The sequence below is a fragment of the Bison bison genome, unplaced genomic scaffold (genome assembly GCF_000754665.1).
Source record: "Bison bison bison isolate TAMUID 2011002044 unplaced genomic scaffold, Bison_UMD1.0 scf7180017864043, whole genome shotgun sequence".
Classification (NCBI taxonomy): domain Eukaryota; kingdom Metazoa; phylum Chordata; class Mammalia; order Artiodactyla; family Bovidae; genus Bison; species Bison bison.
Genome location: NW_011494615.1, coordinates 9,113,447 through 9,133,951, shown reverse-complemented (window position 1 = coordinate 9,133,951; position 20,505 = coordinate 9,113,447).

Sequence of the window (20,505 nt, the reverse complement as noted above, 5' to 3'; positions counted from 1 at the left end):
ATCATAGCCTTGACTAGATGGACCTTTGTTGGCAAAGTAATGTCTCTGCTTTTTAATATGCTGTCTAAGTTGGTCATAACTTTCCTTCCAAGGAGTAAGCGTCTTTTAATTTCATGCTGCAGTCACCATCTGCAGTGATTTTGGAGCCCAAGAAAATAAAGTGCTATCACTGTTTCCATTGTTTCCCCATCTATTTCCCATGAAGTGATGGGACCGGATGCCATGATCTTAGTTTTCTGAATGTTGAATTTTAAGCCAGCTTTTTCACTCTCTTCTTTCACTTTCATCAAGAGGCTCTTTAGTCCCTCTTCCCTTTCTGCCACAAGGGTGGTGTCATCTGCCTCTGTGAGGTCGTTGCTATTTCTCCCATCAATCTTGATTCCAGCTTCTGCTTCATCCAGTCTGGCATTTCACATGATGTACTTTCTACATGTAAGTTAAATAAACAAGGTGACAACATACAGCCTTGAGGTACTCCTTTCCCAATTTTGAACCAGTCTGTTCCATGTCCAGTTCTGACTGTGAAAAGTGGTACAGATGATCTTACTTGCAAAGCATAAATAGCGACGCAGATGTAGAGAACGGACATATGGACCTGCCTTTTTTGCATCAGTTCTGCCTATAGCACCGCAACAAGGCCCTCTACACCTGGTAGGTCCAACTGGCTATTTGAGGAATGAATGTATATGTCCAAGGGAATTTTTTACAAAGCCATGGTAGCCAAAGGATTGCCCTTCTTCACATTAAGGATATTTTCATCTGTAGAACTGTGATGCATAGTCCAAAATGATGCCCTTTCCTCGCTACAGGCATTCATTCACTGAGCAGAATATACCGAAAAGCCTGCTGTGTGCCCAACACAGGCGCTGCTCTGGACCCTAAAGGTATAGTAGTGAGGACCAAGAAGACCCTGGCCTCGGGCAGCTAACACTCTAGTGACGACAGACAAACAGACTAGCAATGCTTTGATGAACCTATTTGCAAAGCCAAAGTAGAGATACATACAGCGAACAACCGTATGGACACCAAATGAGGAAAGAGAGGGTGGGATGAATTGGGAGACTGGGATTGACATATATACGCTATCGATACCACGTGCAAAACAGCTGAATAATGAGAACCTACTGTTCAGCACAGGGAACTCTACTCAATGCTCCATGGTGACCTAAGCAGGAAGGAAATCCAAGAAAGGGTGATATATGTATACATACAGCTCATTTACTTTGCTGTACAGCAGAAACTAACACAACATTATAAAGCAACTATGCTCCAATAAAAAAGAAAGAGAAGAAAAAGATAGCAAAGTAGGTGTATAATGCAATGTCAGGTAGTAGGAAATGATACGAAGAAGTTCAATGCCAAGTTCAAGGACAGAGGGGACTAGAGCCACTTTAGGGAAGATGGCTGGGACAGGCCTCCATGAGGGCCTGATGTGTGAGCAGCTCTCTCTAGGTTCTATGAAGCCCTTCAGTTAAAAATCAGCGTTTTGTTTTGGTTGGTTGTTTCCATTTCCATAAGTCACTTCTTATGTCAGGATACCAGCTCACAGCACCACTCAGGATACTGGTTTTGTTGTTGTTGTTGTTTACATCTTTATATTCCAAGTCTATCTTTTTGGTATGGAATGCTGGATTTTTTTTTTTAAGCATTCTCATTTCTTCAAGCGTATACATTTTCCTTTTTTTTTTTAAGAAACATGAATGAGGAGGGATTACCCATCCATGTGCCCATAGCTGTCCACGATGAATTGGATTTTTGCTAAATATAATTTTTTAAATGGCTTTTTCCTGACCTTACCCCAGTTTCTAAGCATCTTCTCTGTGTGGGCTATTGGCAGTGTTACCATAAAGCAAGACGGCTCATGCAAAAAGCTAACAAGAGTTTCGCTATGGAAAAGTAAGATGGTTGAATTTGTATGTCTTTGTTTCCCTAAGCATGTGAAGTAGCAAAAACCATTCGCAATTGCTCTTTACAAAGACAGCCTGGTTAAATATTAACACTTTTCATCTAACAGAGGTTCCTGCTAGTCCTTATCAACCAAGTCCAATTTGACCAAAGCATTTTTTCTCTTCTTTTAGAAGGTATTTGTAGGCGGAGTATTATATTGAAGGCTCTATTATCCTCTAGAAAATAATTCCTGAACATCTTTTCCTACCATGAAACAGTGAGCAGTGAGGCGATGTGACATACTTTATGATCAGACGGGTTGTGCTGAGAATGTTCTTCGCTCTGGATGGACCACACTGTAAGAGTCAAAAAACTCAAGTCAATTTCACTCAATCCCTACAATATCATTTCTCTTCCTCATACCACCTTCCCAAGAAATAAATGATTGCTCATCTGGCAGGTCGAAATAATAGCCACGTTCAGACTAGAGCTTCTGAAGTATCAGGATAGAGTACGCTCAATGACATTGTAAACAGTGGTTAAAATGCCAGTTTTAGTCCATAAGTCTTTTCTGACTCTTTTGCAATCCCATGGACTGCAGGTCCTCTGTCCATGGGATTTCCCAGGTAAGAATACTGGAGTGGCTTTTCATCTCCTCCTCCAGGGGATCTTCCTGACCCAGGGATCAAACCCAAGTATCCTGTATTGGCAAGCAGATGCTTTACCACTGAGCCCCATGGGAAGCCCAAAATGCCAATCAGTCTTTCATAAAACCTTGAAAGAGACAATAAAACAATGTATATTCCTCTCCCTTTCCTAGCATATTCTATATGAAAAATATGCTGTTCACAATTTGGGGGAGAGGGAAGGAGAGAAAGTTACGTATGTTTCCATAAAGCTCCCTGGATTTCGTGGTGATTCTCTTGTTCAGTCATTTTTTCCTTCCTCTTCTTCATTGTTCCCCTGTTCTGTGGCTGTATTTCTACGACTTTTAAAAAAATACCTATTTGTGTATTTCTGGCTGCACTGGGTCCACATTGCTGCATGCAGGCTTTCTCTAGTTGTGGCGAGCTGGGGCTACTCTTAGTTGTGGCGGGCAGGCTCTAGCACATAGGGGCTCAGCAGCTGTGGGGCACGGGCTTAGCTGCCCACGGCATGTGTGGGATCTTCCCTGACGGGGGATGAAACCCACGTCCTCTGCACTGGCAGGTGTATTCTTAGCCCTGGACCCCCAGGGAAGCCGTTTCCTAATTTTCTTAATACCTCTTCCTTTCCTTTTACCCCTTCTCTCACGGCTGATCATAATACAGATTTCAAGTGTATTTTGAAATAGTTATTATATCTCTGAAATTAAGTTTACGTTTGCCATTTTTCACTGTAAAGTCAGATTTTGGAGGAGGAGAAAGGAACTAACATTTATTAAACACTTTAGTGCCAGACATTATGCAAGGTGCTCTGAGGACATAATCACTTAAGCAGTTGGTGGTAGATGATTATTATTCAGAAATCTTCACTCCCTCCTTCCCTCCCCATGTTCCCGGGAAGCATAGAGTTTCTGCTCCAAGGATGTTGAATTTGCCTATGCGACTTGCTTTCGCTTCTATGAGGTAGATTGTACTTCCCCTTCCCTTGGCTTTGGCATCAGTCACATGAACAGCTTTGCCCAATAGGGTGTTAGTAGATGGGATCCAAGCAGAGACTTGAAACAGGGCAACACATTCTCAGGCAGCCTTCTGGTCTCTAGCAGGAAATGAGACTCTCAGAGAACAAAACCACTGCAAACCAGCAGTGCTATTTGCAACAGCATGACGTGGAAACAGCCTAAATGTCCATCAACAGATGAATGGATACAAAAGTGTGTATTATATATGTATGCATGTATATGTACATATGTGTGTGCGTGTGTGTATAGCTAAAAATTTCTTTTAGGTTTTTCCATAAAATTTGAAAAAATTTGAATGAATTTTTTGGCCAACCCAACTATCTACCTGTCTGTCTATCTATACAGTGAAATATTACTCAGCCAGTAAAAGGGATGAGATATAATGCTATTTGCAGCAACGTGGGTGTACCTAGAGATGATCATACTAAGTGAAGTAAGTCAGAAAAAGAAAGACAAATGCCAATGAACTAATTTACAAAACAGAAACAGACTCATAGACTTAGCAAACAAACTAATGTTACCAAAGGGAAAAGATGGGGAGGGATAAATTAGGAGTTTGGGATTAACAGGCACACAGAATTATACGTAAAATAGACAAGCAGCAAGTACCTACTGTATAGCATATAAGATAATAACCTATAATAGAAAAGAATCTGAAAAAGAATATATATATATATATGAATCATTTTTGCTGTACACCTGAAATTAACACAGCTTTGTAAATCAACTATACTTCAGAAAAAGAATTATTTTAAAAAACCTCTCCAACCTACATTAGCCAACTCCCAGCTGACCTCACATGACATAAACAAAGATTTGCATTCCTGCCACTGAGGTTTTGTGACTTTCGTTACACAGCAGTAGCTAACCAAGGCACAATCCTATGAAGTAAATAGCAATATCCCTTTCTAACAAAAGTGGAGACAGAACGAGAAACAAGCCCGCAGTCACCAGCTAGAATGCTGAAGAACCGGGATTCACACCAAAATCTGTCTGATCCAAACTCCAGCTATCTTTTACTTGTAGCGTGTCTCTTATTTAAACTTTATATTCCTCTTTCCATAAAATGAATAAAACTGATTTCATTTTCCCTTAAGATATCTCTTGGTTGATTTTTACTAAGGTATATAGTCCTCCCTGTGTTTCCCAGGTAGCTCAGTAGTAAAGAATCTGCCTGTCAATGCAGGAACCCGATGGGTTCCTCCCTGGATTGGGAAGGTCTCCTGGAGAGGGAAGTGGCAACCCACTCCAGTATTCTTCCCTGGAAAATCCCATGGACAGAAGAGCCTGGTGGGGTACATGGGGTCACAAAGAGTCGGACACAACTGAGTGACTAAACAACAACAGATAGTCTTCCCTAGAAAGTGTTTTCTTTTCCCAGCCCAGAAAGTTGACTTCCTAGGCTCACTTTTCTCCTTTCTTGTGTGAGTTCTCCATATGGCCTGCTGAGAACAGAAGCAAAAACCTAATAACTGGTTACTCCAAAAATGTAATTTATATATATATATATATAAAGCTCAGAATTAATCAAATATGAAGAGCAAGCCCTGGCTGCCAGCATGTGATGGGAAATCACTTTCTCCTCTTCTCTAGCCTGAAGGTCGAGTGTGTGATAAAAGGGAAGTATTCCAAGTGCTAGGTCCTATAACACGATTCTCAACACTCGGCAGGAATGGGTCGCCTTACTGCTGAGTCACTGGTCATTATTTTTCAGAACTAATAGGACTGAAGAGAAAAAGAATGAGGAGACAGGATAGATACAGTGCCCAGTAGTTTAAGAGGTCAGAAGACTCCCCTGGCTCTTTGAGATTGATCAGTTTAACTTCAATATCTGCAAAGGAACTCGACAAAAGAGTCAGTCAATTTGAAATGATGCTGTAGTCAACTCAATTGCCAACCAAAAGGGTTCCCATTTCGCTAGCTTAACCTTGTGTGGTGAATCTTTAAATATCACCAACAACAGCTGTCAAGTTGATGGGGAATACTGGTTTTTTGTAAATCCATCTTTGGGATACAATTCCAAGTTTCTCAGTCTAGGCACTGTTGACATTTTGACTCAGATAAGGCATTGGAGAAGACTCTTGAGAGTCCCTTGGACTGCAAGGAGATCCAACCAGACCATCCTAAAGGAGATCAGTCCTGGGTGTTCTTTGGAAGGAATGATGCTAAAGCTGAAACTCCAGTACTTTGGCCACCTCATGCGAAGAGTTGACTCATTGGAAAAGACTCTGATGCTGGGAAAGATTGAGGGCAGGAGGAGAAGGGGACAACAGAGGATGAGATGGTTGGATGGCATCATTGACTCGATGGACATGGATTTGGGTAGACTCTGGGAGTTGGTGATGGACAGGGAGGCCTGGCGTGCTGCGATTCATGGGGTCGCAAAGAGTCAGACATGACTAAGTGACTGAACTGAACTGAACTGAAGTGGAACCCAGACTTCTATGTTTTCTGGGGTCTTTTTTACATTCTTTTTTCTTTTCATGTTCTTTTCCATTATGGTTTATCACAGGATATTGAATATAATTCCCTGTGCTAGACAATAGGACCTTGTTGCTTATCCATACTAGGTATAATGGCTTACATCTGTTAACCTCAACCTTCCTCTCCATCCCTCCCCAACCCCTCCCTCTTGGCAACCACAAGTTTGATCTCTACAGATGTTTGTTTTTCAATGACTTTCACCAGGTATCTCAGAGTTCACGCTTAGAGAACCACCTCATTGCTGCTACCCTTATCTTTGTAAGACTAAGAAACACATTCCCAGAGACTGGGTCTACTAGTCTGGCTCCAGATGAATATTTTCTTCCTGGTCATAAGCTCTCTCCCTTCAGGCAAACTGCCAAATGCAAACACCTCTCTGATATCACTCACAGGTCATCAGATACACTCAGACGAGCCCAAGCACCCAGCAGCTAACCCAGGCTCCCAGCATATGGAAAAGGAAGACAGTTTGCATGTCCTTCCAGGCTGGAGTACAATCGTTAAATAAAAGGCACAACTGTGAACCCACATGGAAAGTATGTGCATGATTCAGCTGCCTAGAAATGCAGAGCTGGAAGACCGCAGGTCTTGCAGACCTTGGGCCATGGCCCTCCTTGCCCCTTGAGCAGTTGCCCCAGACACAGAAGGTTAGAGAGATTCACTTGTGTCATGCTTTAGATTCCACACGTAAGTGATATCGTACAGTATTTATCTTTCTCATTCTGACTTATTTCACTCTAGTATGATCATTTTGAGGTCCATCCATGTTGCTGCAAATGGCATTATTTCCTTCTTTTTATGGCTGAGTAATATTCCATTGTATATAGGTACCACATCTTCTTTATCCATTCATCTGTCAGTGGACATTAGGTTGCTTCCATGTCTTGGCTATTGTGAATAATGCTGTAATGAACACTGGGGTGCGAATATCTTTTTGAATTACAATTTTCTTCAGATATACGCTCAGGAATTGGATTGCTGGATGACACAGTGGGCTGTTTGTAGTTTTGTAAGGAACCTCTATACTGTTCTCCATAATAGCCACACCAACTTACATTCCCACCAGCAGCATAGGAGGGTTCCCTTTTCTCCACATCCTCCCCAGCACTTGTCACTTACAGAGTTTTTCATGATGGCCATTCTGGCCAGTGTGTGGTGGTACCTCATTGTAGTTTTGACTTGCATTTCTCTAATAATTAGCAATATGGAGCATCTATTCATACGCCTATTGGCCATTTGCACTTCTTTGGGGAAAAAATGACTAGTATAAAGACAGTATTTAAATACCACAATTTAGGAGAGTTCACATTTTTCTGAGTGTCTCTCCTTGATGGCATATTTGCATATAAATGTTCACTGCTTTTCCCTCCAGTATTTCTCTAAGCTCAACCCCATCCCCTCTCCATTACCCACCAACCCCATAATGGCATCCATCAAGCATTTCAATAAGGACAGTACACAAAGCAACATCCAGACAAATCTGGCAGGATCAGGCTAAATCTACCCAGGAAGACAATGTCATTTTCTATTTTCATAATAGACTTTTGAAGAAACCTATCATATTCCTCTCCTTCTTTATGAAAACCCACATTGTAAAGGATAAGCCACTGAGCCAAAACAGATCAATAAATATGCCATGTGGTTCGTCTTAATTCCAGTTTTCTCTGGTTCTAACTTCAAAATCAATTTCCGTCTTATTGCACACTATTTTTATAAGAATGATCAACTTTTTACATTTTAGGTTATCATCCAATCTCCTAATCTCTGAAGAAATACGGATACAGTGTCCATGTAACATAGATCTTCCAGGGTCAACCTGATTTCAAATGCTTTTCAGTTGTCATCTTTCAGTCCTGGGCTGTGGTTCACCCTGTGTCTGAGAATGCATTCATATTTTTCCCTTTTAACATAAGGAAATACTGGCTCCTTCAATCTGAAAATTTACTATCCCATACTTTAGCTGGAATACATTTTTTTAATAGGCTACCCAGAAATGAACTGCCCTTTTCTCATTTATTTATTGGCTGCCCTGGGTCTTAGTTATGGCACTTCTCTCTACTTGCGGCACGTAGGCAACTAAGCCCACACACCACAAGTACTGTACAGGCTTAGTAGTTGCAGTATGTGCATGGGGCTTAGTTGCCCCATGACATGTGGGATCTTAGTTCCCCAACCCACGTCCCCTGCATTGGAAGGCAGATTCTCAACTACTGAACCACCAGGGAAGTCCCATTGGAAAAGATTTGATTCAATTAACCTGAATGTGTGAGTGTGTGAAGTTGCTCAGTCGTGTCCGACTCTTTGTGACCGCATGGACTGTAGCCCGCCAGGTTCCTTTGTCCATGGGATTCTCCAGGCAAGAATACTGGAGTGGGTTGCCATTTCCTTCTCCAGGGGGTCTTCCCAACCCAGGGATCGAACCCGGGTCTGCTGCATTGCAGGCAGACGCTTTATCCTCTGAGCCACCAGGGAAGTCAATTAACCTGAATCCTTCTCAAATCTTCCCTCACTCCCAGTTCTGCTTTTCCTTCTAATCCCTAAGGACCTACATCCATTTCTATTATGTCACATTTCTATTATCTACCTAAGGATTATTTATTATGTTAATATTACTGCGATGATAATATTATCAGAATCTAATATATTACCATAGATGATTATATGATTGTTTATTATTGCAATAGTTGCTTGCTTTGCTATTTCACGTGTAGGTGTTAGTCGCTCAGTCGTGTCCGACTCTGTGCAACCCCGTGGACTGTAGCCCTCCAGGCTCCTCTGTCCATGGAATTCTCCAGGCAAGAATACTAGAGTGGGTTGCCATGCCCTCCTCCAGGGGATCTCACAAAATCTAGGAATCAAATCTAGGTCTCCTGCATGGCAGGCAGATTCTTTACCATCTGAGCCACCAGGGAAGCCCACTATTGCACATACATTTACATTTATATGCATCTGTCTTTTATATGGAGAAGGCAATGGCAACCTACTCCAGTACTCTTGCCTGGAAAATCCCATGGGCGGAGGAGCCTGGTGGGCTGCCGTCCATGGGGTTGCGAAGAGTCGGACATGACTGAGCGACTTCACTTTTACTTTTCACTTTCCTGCATTGAAGAAGGAAATGGCAACCCACTCCAGTGTTCTTGCCTGGAGAATCCCAGGGATGGCGGAGCCTGGTGGGCTGCCGTCTATGGGGTCGCACAGAGTTGGACACGACTGAAGTGACTTAGCAGTAGCAGTCTTTTATATATGGCTTCCCTAGGTGGCTCAATGGTAAAGAAACCACATGCCAGTGCAACAGACTCAAATTCAGTCCCTGGGTTGGGGAGATCCATTGGAGAAGGAAATGGCAACCCACTCCAGTACTCTTGCCTGGGAAATCCAACAGACCGAGGAGCCCGGTGGGCTACAGTCCATGGGGTTGCAAAAGAGTTAGACATGACAGCAACTAAAACAACAAGAATCTTTTTATATGTTCACTACTCATTTCCTTATCTGTTTGCTTCCTTATTTGGCTGTGCTGGGTCTTAGCTGTGGCTTGTGGGATATTTTAGTTGTGGCATGTGAACTCTTAGTTGCAGCATATGGGATCTAGTGCCCTGAGCAGAGATGGAACCCAGGCCCCTGCACTGGGAGCACTGCATCTTAGCCACTGGACCACCAGGGGAGTCCTGTATGCATCTATCTTGCCCAGATCATTACTTTTTGAAAACAGGGACCCATGGCATTTACACGCATGACACAATGTATGTTCAATTACCATATATTTTAAGTTAACAAAAATAAGTAAGTAAATACAGTTTTGCTCATAATTAAGTACAGAAGTAGGATTTCTGGGCAGTACAGAGGAAATTGGGTCTATTTAAGATGGATCACCCAGGCAACATAAGTGGCTTGGTGTGGATGGGAGGTAGAAAGGGGATCGTGCTAATGGGGGAGGTGAAAGGGAGCCGGCAACAAATGTGACCTCCTTCCAGTTTTGTCTACAGTCATTTGTCCACAGCAATCACTTGAGGGCTCAATTTAATAGCGAGAAGGGAGGTCAAGGGCCGAGGGCACACTTAGTGGAACTAGAAATTAAATAAGTTCTGCAGCTGGAGAATGAGGAGTAAATGCCCTGCTGCTACACTCCAAGAACGTCCTCAAGAAAAAGACGTCCCATTAATTTGGAGAGCCAGAAATATGGTTCAAAAGAGAGATTGTTTCCCCACTCTATAAAAAGCTAACTGCCAGACGCTCTTGTCGGCCGATCCTGTGAGATGTGATCGTGGAATATGGCTTTTTTCAATGCAAGTGTTTTCCCTTTCACCAGGGAACTGAGGCCTTTAAACGGAATACTCAACAAATAAAATCAGGTAAAATTCCAAGGGTTCTCAAAAAGACTTAATTTTATTTTTATCCTCTAGAAGAGGTGATCCAGAGGAAGAGGAAATTCTCTTGAACGATGAGAGAGAGAGAGTTTGGATCTGAGCCCTCAAACTCCAGTCACTTTCTATAGCACTCACATCCACCAACCCAATTTTCTACCAAAACAGGCAAAACTCACCCTCCCAAAGTTAGATTTTTCCAGAGTTGGAGAGAGGTCTACAGTTTGCATATTTCTTGACTCATTTGAGAAATCCGGATGCTTCCTCCCCCAGGTTCCGATTTTTGATCTGTGAATTTTATTTTTGCCTTGGTTGACAAAAGATAGTATATCCCTTCTTGGCTTTCTGCAACCCTCAACTTAGTCACCAGAAAGCAGATGGCTAGAAACATGTGATCAAACTTTTTTTAAATGATTTTATTTTTGTAAAGTCAATATATCAATACATGAAAGCAGGCAGTCTGATAGCCTAAAATAATAAGCATGACAAAAATTTCTGATGTTTGAAGTGAAAACTTTGCTCTTGTGTATTCTCTCAGTGGCTCCTTGCAGGCTGTAAAAGTTCTCCTTCCTTTGTTCACAATGTTCATTAACCAGGGGCGTAAATGTTTTGGATCCTGCTCTCATATAAACAAATGGGGCTACTGGCGGTTTGATGTGCACAGAATTATAGACTGGGGCTTTGTGACTCAACACGTAGCCACTGCTATGTTCTCGTTTCCTTTAAAGGAACTATGAACAGCTATTCCTGGTTATCCAAGTTCTTCTTGATGCTGTTATCCACTCAGCTTAATTAAGTCCTGTGTTGATATAAATAAGGTTCTGGTTTAACTGAGCTCAGCAAAAGAAAAAGTGTGTTTGTTAAAGTTCTTTGGTTGCAAACAAGAGAAATAAAATTAGATGAGCTCAAGTTCACAGAGGAGGGGGCTTTGAGACAGTGCAGAGTCTCAAAGGCCTGGAGACTGCTGGACACACAGCCTCAGGAGAGAAAGGACTTGGCGATGACAAAATAGGAGGACACATTCAGTAAAGATATCTTCCACGTTCTCTCCCCAAAGCAGCTTCATCTGCTTCCTGGAACCTGAAGGTTCAGCCAAGAAACAGACTCATCTTTCAATTTCAGCCCCAGATGCCCAGAAGACTGACAAGTGTAGAGCTGGTATGTGGCACTGGTTCAGATAGCACAGCCAGAGATGAACTTACACAGAAAGACTATGGTGGCTGGAGAACCGGCTGTTAAGATGGGGGTTGCTCCTGGGAAAATGGGGAGTTGTTGTCTCGTTAGCTGATCAAATATCCCCAGAAGAGTCCATCAAAGAACAGCATCTTCCCTGATGGCTCAGTTGGCAAAGAATCTGCCTGCAATGCAGGAGACCCAGGTTTAATCCCTGGGTTGGGAAGATTCCCCTGGAGAAGGAAGTGGGAACTCACTCCAGTACTCTTGCCTGGGAAATCCCATGGACAGAGGAGCCTGGTGGGCTACAGTCCATGGGGTCTCGAGAGTCGGACAAGATTTAGTGACCAAACTACCATATATTTATACCAAAATATTTAAACACTCTGTGATTCCATAGAAGGTGTGTGATAGCAAGTTTGGCAGTTGGGGTGGATAATGAGGAATTCTTTAGGCCATTGTTTCATATTCTGCAAGAGAATGACCACCATTTCCAGCTTGTCACAGGGAAAGTCACATGGATTTTGGACAACTTTCCAGTTCCTCTTAACCCTTATTTTCTTTTTTATTATTATTTCAAAACTTTAAAAAAATGTTTATTTATTATTTATTTATTTGGCTGCACCGAGTCTTGGTTGTGGCATGTGGGCTCTTAGCTGAGGCTGGAGGGATCTAGTTCCCTGATCAGGGATTGAACCCAGGCTCCCTGCTTTGGGAGTGTGGAGTCTGGACCCAGTGGAGCACCAAGGAAGTCCCGAACCTTATTTTCATAATGTAAATACGTTTGCTTTTTAGTTAGAAATGTTGTGATTTCTTACTGTGTCGAACAAATCCTTATCTTAATAGAAGTACCAAAATCCACTTAAAGGCTAACATATATGACTTATGAAAGTGTACTGTTGGATTTTTATCAATATTCCCTTCAAATTCCTAAGAACTGATGCATGATCAGAGGATCTCAGGTTTTAAATGTAGTAAAGGTCATATTTTTAAGATATTTCCCCCAGTTATTGTCTTTTCCCTAAGTCCCTTCCTCTTTAGGCAGTTAGGCTGTTTTGAACTCCCTGCCTCTAGGCAGAGACACACCCTGGTGGGCAGCTGAAGTGGCCTTTTCCTGGCTTGGGTTTCCGAAGTCCTTGGCCTTGTCATGTGGCAGGAGAGGACAGAGAGCCCACCCTCAGAGGAGACAGAGAAATTCCATGGGTGAGAATAGAACTGAGTTGAGGGGAGGTTGCTGAGTAGACTAAAGTTTCTTCAGAGTTGGAACAGACTGCTTGATAGGCTGAAAGGAAGAAATTCAGGGACTAAGTATTTGGAAAATGGCACGTCTTCAAGATTGTGGCTTTGTATGCTTTTTCCAGGGCCCCCAATGGGCAGCAAACTTAAGGTAGATTTGAAGGACCAAGGGGCGGCTACCTGGTTTCTGCTGACCGTGTGACTGGAGCAGCCCAGAGCCGTAGCGGCACAATCTATCTACAGACACCTGGGGAGAGTCTTGTGCACTTGGGTTCTCCTGTCCTCACGAAGCCCACTGTGGCACAGAAGCAGCTGAATGATTCTCATGCGAAGCAAGCCATAGATGTGACCTCCTGGTAGTTACTGGCAGGGACTGACATCAGAGACAGACGAACATTTCAGTGGGAGTCTGTACAGAAAGATAGCTCAAAGACCAGATGCTCTCCAGATGCTGTTTTGATAGCATTTACATAACACCCCCACCCCAGGATCTAAATTTGATTGTGAAAAAGATAGAGACAGATAATTCTGAATTCAAGGAGGTCAAGTTTCAGCCTCTTGAATGGAGGCTCCAAATAGAATGAAGTCACATTAGAGAAAATATAATTTATTTCAACATTTGGATTTCTGAACTGAGATATACATCCACTAAATAAATATATAGAAAAACAAGAAAACTTCAGAAACAATTTCATCAGACCTCCTAGAATGTCATTCAATGCCATTCAGAATAATGGTAGATTTTCTTCTTTTCCCGCCAAGTATCCACTTTCTCTTCCTCACCTCTGTGGAGCTCCTCTGGTCCTGATGATGGGCACGGATGAAGGAATGTTGACAGACATGATACAAGTAGGGGCAGAGGCATGTAAAAATATTAGTGCCAAGTTTGGCTTGATCTCTTGGGCTTTTGACTTTCATCATGAAAAGAACATGTGCCAGATAGCACTTATCCCAGGACGGGGAGACGCTCAGAGCAGACCAGGATCCAAGTATAAAGCAGTCATCGCTGCTAAACCCCAGTTCATGAATGAGAAATAAATGTTTGTTGTAAGCCACTGAGATCTTTGGAATGCTTGTTATGCAGCTTATTATGGTAATAGCTGGCTAATACACATAAAAATCTCAATGTGTCACCAACCAGGGTTTTTGGCCTTCTTTATCAATAGAAATTGCTCTCTCACTCCCCAAGGTGGAGCAATTTGTTCCTTACATAGGGTGAGGGTAGGTGTGTGCTCAGGGGTTGAGCTGGAGGGGTGGCTTAGGTGGTCTGCCCACCCCGGTGTGTGCAGGGGGCATGCATAGTCCTCTTGTTTTGCTCCCCAAAGCCCTGTTTTTGTCCTAGGCTCCTCAAAAATGGAGGCTGAGGTTTTTGGTCTCTTTGTATCCTTGTGTCCAGAATTTGCTCCAATGAATTTGCCCCAAGGGCACATGCACACAGTTATTTTTAGTCCCGTACAGCTTCTTTGTATTTTGTTGCTGGAGGAGAGGTGTGTCCAGGTACAAGCACTGCAGCAAAGGGTCCCAGTCCCAGGCCTGTCTCACTAGGAGATCAGCAGCTGCTCTGATGACATAACTGAATCCTAGGGCCTTTGTGCTCAGAAGTAGGTGTCCAGTGATTCCTTCTCTAACAGTCTGCCATTATGGCTACTACGGTGGGTATCAATGAATGACTCTACCCAGTTTCTCTCCCTTCTTTGGGGAAATTTACCCTCTTTCTCTTGAAGGTCTGTTTTTTCTCTTGTGGAAAACATGAAGACTGTCAACCACAATACACAGCCCCTCTAGCCACACTGATTTGTCCAGTGATGGTTTTAGCCTCTCCCTAAAATGTTTTCGTGGTAGAGCTACTACCATGTCCCCTCTCCCTACAATGATGATGCCCATTGAAAAATAGAGAAAATGAAATGGAAACAAGCTTACAAGACAAAAAGAAAAATTTCTGGTTGGGATCAATTCTTGCTTCTCATCCTACCTAACCACATCCCCAATCTTCATGGCTCTGTCAGCCAATAAATTTCTCCTTTTTGCCTAAGCAAGTTCAGGAAGGGTTCCTGTCCCCTGAGACCCAGAATTTGATCAATAATTTTCTGCTTTTGCTTCTACTGCTGCAACCATTGTCAACTGACTCCCTTCTCTTCCTGTGACAGCATCTGCACTTAGAGGCATCTCTTTATTATATCCCTGGTTCCATGCTACCCTCCTCTTGCTGTACGTCACTAGGTGTCCCGTCCTTTAACATCCTCAGACTAGCCAGTCATGAACCAGGACAGATCCAGGCCACCTGGAAGATTGCTAACTTTTGGCCATCTTTGAACCTGGACCCCATCAAAAGTCCAATCCGATGTGGCCTAGATGGTGGGGGTGCATGATACAAAGGATGGCATCTCATGAGTGAAGGCCTCTGCAGAAAAGGACGGTGGGCTCTGAGGGTAACCAGAAGGGAACAGCATAACCAGCCAGCACCTTTCATGGTCTGTCACCTCGCTGCTTTTATTGGTCCACAGCATTGCTTTCTGTCTACTGCACAGACAATGGTGTGTTCACTGAAAATGAAAACAGAAACAGGTTTCTAATTAGAGGATATTATAGAATGGGTATATTTGGAGGAAATTAATTGGTTGCAAGTTTCAATGATGCAACTAAGAAGAAAAACTAGTTTTTAGTTTCCAACGCCTCCATTTTTTCAAAGGTCTTTGTGGTAACAAATTCGCCATCTGAGAGTTCTCACTTTCAGTGTTTTCTTCTGAATAAAAAATAAAAGGTCAAAGATCAGATCATTCATTCCTTTATTCAATTAACAAACTAATTAATTAATTTAGTATTTTCCTTGAAGTATAGTTGCATTAGTTTTAAGTGTACAGCAAAGTGATTCAGATATATATATATATATATATATTTAGATTCTTCATCCTTACAGGTTATCACAAAGTACTGAGTATAGTTCCATGTGCTATACAGTTAATTTAGTATTGAAGCCCAATTCACCTTGTTTTTTAAAACTGTTTTCAGTTAATTGCATCAAATTTGTCAGTAATTATTTAGCTAATCATATCTTTTCTCCTCTAGCGTTTTGTGTTGAAAATGCCAAACATAGAGAAGTCGCAAGGATAATCAAACACAGACCTAAGTGTACTCTCCCTTTAGGTTGACCAGTTAACTTTGTTCCAATATTCCAATTCTTTTTTATTTTTCTTTTCCTTTGACTGCACCATGTGGCGTGCAGGATTTTAGTTCTCTGACCAGGGATAGAACCCGAGCACCCAGCAGTGGAAGCTCAGAGTCCTAACCACTGGACCACCAGGGAACTCCCTCCAACATTCCAACTCTTGATTACAATATTACTTAGACAATATCAGTGAAAGTGAAAAATATCAGACTGAATCATAAAAATGAAAAAGACAAAGCAAAGCCCCAGAGGAGCACAGAGTCTAGTCAGCATTTCCAAACAGCAAAAGCAGTTCTAGTCACGGACTGCAGGAGGAATCTTTGATTCAACGGTCTGTAGTGGATGGAGCCCAAGGAATTGAATTGATAATAAACTCAGCAGGTGACTCTGCTATAAAACCAGGCCTGGGCCCACTGGGGTAGTAGAAGAGAGAATGAACAAAGAGAGAGGTGAGATGTGATTGGGTGAATTCAAGATGCAAGGATGTTCTGTGAAAACAGAGGATGTAGCAGGACTGGAGGGTTCAAGTGGGGCTAATTGGTGGCTAATTGAAATTTCCCAAACGGAGCTGAGTCTGAGGGTAAGACGACTGTCCTCAGGCCCAGCTTTAGAAACCTCTGCTTATCCACTCCAGTAACCTCCCCCTGCAGTCAGTGTCATAAAGGGTGTGCATTGGGTACTTCCTTTCCCACAGCAATTAGAAATTTCTAGATCATGGAGCAAGAGGCTTTCTCATTTGCAGAAAGGGGTGAATGTGTTTTCCAATTCATTTCATGAGTTGCAGTACGAATCAAAGCAAAGAAAGCTTATGAGCATCCTTTGTTGTCTGGCAAGAGGTGTAGACACTGTGAATAATTATTACCACCCTGTCGGTCTACCCACCTCACATGTGCACATCCACGGAGGCTGGGTGCTACTCCCCACCGCAGCTTTGTTTCAGAATGTGTGAAAAAGCAGAGAGTACACGTGAGCTTTGGATTAACCTCCCTCTGGTGCTTTGTTGTTGTCTTATTTGGGGCTGCTTCAGGTCTCAGTAGTTGCCGTGGGCTCTTCCTTGCAGTGCGGGCTCAGTAGCCGCAGCGCACGGGTTGCCCCGCAGCACGTGGCATCTTAGAAGGTTCCCAGCCAGGGACTGAACGTGAGTTCCCTGCATTGGCAGGTGGATTCTTAACCACCGGACCACCAAGGAAGTTCCTTAACCTTACTGTGGACAGTGCCAGCAACTAATAGTCATGCCATAAGCTTTCATTGACTAATTCATGGATAGGCTTTTCCCCATTTCATCAATCTCCCTGGAGATGAAATGGACTTTGTTTGACATATTTCTGGTCTTAGACCATTTCCCCTCCTGAATATAGGCTCTCCTGGTAACAAGGAGATATTGATTCTTGCTCAAGGAAGATATAACACCACGCTGACTGACACAACCCGAGGTGGGTTGTCTGAAATTCCCTTATTCATATGTAGAGAGCTAGAGCTCCTGGGAAAACCATTGATTTGCTGATGGGATTATCTCATCATCGTCTCCTAGTTCCTCACGTCCATCCGTGTGAATAGAATCATCAGATTCGGTCGGGTTATTTTCCTGATCTGGGCAAGCTCTTCCTGGTGGCAGTTGCTGCGGCTGCGTCCCTGCCCCACAGCGTCTCAGAGGAAACCTGTCATCAGGCAGCCTGTGTGGGCTCTCTAACTGGTTAGCTTGACTTTCTTTGTTTCTTGTTAAGTATCCTTGGAAGGGTGACACACATTGGGAGCCTGCTGTGTGTAATTAAGAGATAATTGTAGTTGTCTCTGCATTTTGTGCCGCTACCCCATTAGCTTATTTGCAAGTGATGCCTAACTAAATATGCTTAGGATGATGGTTTCGCAAATAAATCAAGAATACATTTTGGGGGAAGGAGAGGGATGGGCTGGGAGTTTGGGGTTGGTAGACACAAACTGACATTTAGCATGCACAGACAACAAAGCCCTACTGTATAGCACAGGGAACTATATTCAATATCCTAGGATAAACCACAATGGAAAGAATATGAAAAAGAATGTACCAAAAAATATATTTTGAAGGATGAAATGTGTGATCATTGGAAAGAGCACTTTACCATATTTTGCAAAGATGGGCTACATTCGAGCCTGATGTTTTTAAATGAAGCTTGACATTTTTAAATGAAGCCAACCTGCTTGGGTTTCCAAGAGCCCTTATCACATATTTTGTCCTATTGTGTACAGCCTGGAAGATTGTCTTTCTACCATAACTTTCCTCCTGTGGAGATGTGTAACATAATCTTTGCACAACTGGATCTGATTAAATGCATCACAGGACAGTGAATGATGATTCCCAATGAATTTTGGAGCAAGCCTATTCAATTTCATTAATATTAGCTAGACGAAGAAATTGTCTGATATTATCCTGGGTGTGACTTTTCACTCTTCTACTATATGATGAATGCTAGTGAGTAATTCATGGGTGAAAAAAAATTCCTAAAATAATATGCAGAAAACTATTCATCTCACCAAAGAGTGGGCAGATGATAAGTCAAAGAATAAAGGCCAGAATTTGGAAGGTTGCTAAGAGCAAAATAACGCACATACTTTTTGTTTCATCATTGTTTTCTCCACTGAATTCTCCACCACTTATGTTTGGTTTGGACTCCTTCCAATAAGGTTTAGAAAGGTCTGCAGCCAGTTCTAAAGGCTAAGTCTGGGAACTTCCTGGCGGTCCAGTGCCTAGGACTCTGAGCTCCCAATGCAGGGGGCCTGGGGTGGATCCCTGGCCCAGGAACTAGATCCCTCATGCTGCAACTAAAGATCCTGCATGCCACAACTGAGACCTGGCAAAGCTAAATTTGAAAAAAGAATAAATATTTTTTAAAATGCTAAGACTGAGCTGTACATGCAAAGATAGACCTTCAGCGTACATTTGGTGAAACAGTCTTGTTGTCTATGGAAATACACAGAGATGTTACAGTCAATCCACTTAGGCCCTCAACATGAGTGGAGGAATGTGAAAAACTGCCAAGTCGCCTGAGAAGAAATTCAGTTTGCTTTGAACACAATTGCATAACCTTACCACCCCCTAACAATGCTCATCTGAGGAAGACGCTGTTTTTTTTAGCTTTTAGAGATGACTCAGAGAGGACTGATGGCACTTACCTTTCACAAAATGCAGAACTTGATTTGCTCTTTTGCAATAATTATATCCCTTCACTAGGGTAATGGTTACCATAAATAGCATAATCTCAGAACTGTCATTATTATCAAATATTTATCAAGTCTTCCCTCCCTGCATGCGTAGATAGTAGAGATTAATAGAGTTGATTAGAAACAGCCAGTGTTCTGAATAGTTCATAAGAGAGAATTCAGAAGAATGGAAAAGACACAATTCTCTTGAAGCTAGGAATGGCCCGGTCTCTTCTTCTGTGGGTCTCATCTCTCGTTGTCCTTCTGGAGCATCCTGTTCTAAATGTATGCTCCCAAAAGTCAGTGCCTGAGACAAGATTTTGGGTACAAGCCATTTATTCAGGAGGCAATCACAGAAGCACAGAAAGAGGTGGGAAGTGAGACAGTAACAGGAGGAAAGCCAATAAAGGGTCTGCTCACAAGGATGTTACTGCTGTTACTGAGTTTCAGTCCTTCTGGGGAACCACTGGTGCCTGCATAGCACACATCTCAGAACTGTCCCTTCTCCCAAAGGGATAAAGAGATGTGGACATTCATCCTCCAGCTCCTGTCCCTGTGTGGGTGAAGGTTGCTATCGGGGCACCCTTCTCACCAGGCCCCACACATGCCACTGGCAGAGAGATGCAGGCAAGGGGGAACTTTGTGCGAGTAGAGGGGTTCTCCACGGGAGCGGCAGACCACCTCTGTGGGAGGGGAAGGGGCGGGGGGACGGGGAAGTGAGTGGGCCGTTTATGACAACTGCCACATCTCCTTTGCTCATTTGGGTAAAAGTTAGTTCAGGACCAAAGCCATCATCAGAATACCAAGGATTCAAGACATTCTAACATTATCTGAAGGCACCCTATACTTTTCTTGTACTAAAAATTATGCTGTATCTACTTGAGTCCTGAATAACCTTTCCCAATGTTGAATAGCCTAAAAATTAGTACTCATAGCTGGATTATTTTTTTTATCACAAGTGTGGTACATTGGCATTTTTCTTGCTGGCATTTTTTTCCGATAGGGCGATGGCTACCTAGGAAATTTTCACCTTAGAGACATCCCTGGTGGTCCAGTGGTTAAGAAGCTGCCTTGCAATGCAGGGGACCCAGGTTCCATCCCTGGTCAGGGAACTAAGATCCCACATCCCCTGGTCGGGGAACTAAGAGTGCCCCCATGGGGCAACTACTGAACCTGTGCACCCTGGAGCATGCGTGCCAAAACTAGGGAGAGAAGCCCCCCATACCACGATGAAGAGCCCCTCACCACAGTGAAGAGCCTGTGTGCTGCAACCAAGACCCGATGCAGCCAAACAAATAAATATTTAAAAAAAAAAGAGAGAGAGAGAAAAAGAAATTTCCATCTTAAAAAGATTAAAA